Source organism: Penaeus monodon, chromosome 31, assembly GCF_015228065.2.
Source record: "Penaeus monodon isolate SGIC_2016 chromosome 31, NSTDA_Pmon_1, whole genome shotgun sequence".
Classification (NCBI taxonomy): Eukaryota; Metazoa; Arthropoda; class Malacostraca; order Decapoda; family Penaeidae; genus Penaeus; species Penaeus monodon.
In genome coordinates this window covers 15,968,201-15,968,430 of record NC_051416.1, presented here as the reverse complement: position 1 = coordinate 15,968,430, position 230 = coordinate 15,968,201, and positions in this window count along the sequence as shown.

The window sequence follows — 230 nt, the reverse complement described above, 5'->3', positions numbered from 1 at the left end:
ATGAAGATCGAATAAGGGAAGAGAGATAAGAAGGAGGAGGGAAAGGGAGAGATAGGGATAGGGTAATATAGAAAAAGATAAGTGGGAGTTAAGTAAGAGGGGAATGTGGAGGAGTGGGGGGGGGGGGCTTAAAGAGAAGGGGTGGGGGTAGAAGGTGGGTTAAGGGGAAGAGGAGAGGGAGGGGTTTCGGGAAAAGGGGGAAAGGGAGGTAAGTTAAGGGAGTGAGTGAA